Source organism: Lathyrus oleraceus, chromosome 2 (genome assembly GCF_024323335.1).
Source record: "Lathyrus oleraceus cultivar Zhongwan6 chromosome 2, CAAS_Psat_ZW6_1.0, whole genome shotgun sequence".
NCBI classification, from domain to species: Eukaryota; Viridiplantae; Streptophyta; class Magnoliopsida; order Fabales; family Fabaceae; genus Lathyrus; species Lathyrus oleraceus.
In genome coordinates, this window is record NC_066580.1 from 47,771,967 (window position 1) to 47,773,634 (window position 1,668).

The window sequence follows — 1,668 nt, forward strand, 5'->3', positions numbered from 1 at the left end:
TGTTTAAAACAACAACATTTTATCAATTAAAACATGCAAAACATTTGTTGAATTGAAACAAATAAGAGTGAAAATAATGGGATAAAGGCCCAAATTGATTTGATAGAATGGTAGTCTGCAAATGGCAAGACTCCACAGATCTGTACAAATTTGAAATCGGTGATATATATTGGGAGAGGGCTACATTGAACATAATGACCATTTCTCGACCAATTTGAATCCGATGTATTTGACGCTTCAGTTGACGATGACTGAGCGAGAATCTCTGACGAACGACAGTTGTGAAACAGAAAGTCTTGTCAGGATGCAGTTACTTGCCGAATCCCTAATTTTTTCGTAGATTTCCCCAGGGTGAGGTACTCAATCTAGCGGGATGCAAATATCGTTTTTTTTATGTCTCTAATTTTTTCCTGGACCGCCCTTTCGGGTTTTCAATCTACCGAGACGCTCATTTTTGCCTAAGTCGCCCTTTCGGGTTTCAACTTAGCGAGCCAATATATATTTTTTTATCTAGGCGAAGTATTTCTTGACTGCATATGAATTCACAGGACGAGTGAAATCCTCCCCATCCATAGTTGTGAGCATCAAAGCTCCGCCTAAAAAGGCTCTCTTAACAACATATGGACCTTCATAGTTTGGAGTCCACTTGCCCCTGGAATCGGGCGCGAAAGACAAAACTTTCTTGAGCATGAGGTCTCCTTCTCGAAACACACGAGGCTTGACCTTCTTATCGAATGCTTTCTTCATTCTCTGCTGATATAACTGACCATGGCACATTGCAGTCAATCGCTTCTCTTCAATAAGATTCAACTGGTCATAACGACTCTGAATCCATTCAGCATCAGTCAACTTGGCTTCCATCAAGACTCGCATTGATGGGATCTCCACCTCTACTGGGAGGACAGCCTCCATGCCGTAAACAAGAGAGAAAGGGGTTGCCCCTGTCGAAGTGCGGACAGATGTACGATAACCATGCAAAGCAAATGGCAGCATCTCGTGCCAATCTTTGTACGTAGCAACCATCTTCTGGATAATTCTCTTGATATTCTTGTTAGCAGCTTCAACAGCCTCATTCATCTTGGGTCTGTAAGGAGAGGAATTATGGTGTGCAATCTTGAACTCAGCGCACAACTCTTCCATCATCTTATTATTCAAAATAGATCCATTATCAGTAATGAACTTATCTAGCACACCATAACGACAAATAAGCTGATTCTTGATAAACTTTACGACCACCTGCCTGGTCACATTCGCATACGATGCGGCTTCAACCCATTTGGTGAAGTAATCAATTGCTATGAGAATAAACCTTTGTCCGTTCGACGCTTTCGGTTCAATCATGCCAATCATGTCAATTCCCCACATAGAGAAAGGCCATGGTGATGAAATCACATTCAGAAGTGTCGGAGGAATATGAATCTTATCCGCATAAATCTGACACTTGTGACATCTCTTCACATATTTGCAGCAGTTAGACTCCATTGTCAGTCAATAGTAGCCTGCTCTCAACATCTTTCTAGCCATGGCATGTCCATTGGAATGAGTACCAAATGAACCCTCATGGACCTCAGTCATCAACAGGTCTGCTTCATGTCTATCCACGCATCTAGGCAGAACCATGTCAAAGTTCCTCTTGTAAAGCACTTCGCCATTGAGGTAGAAACTGCC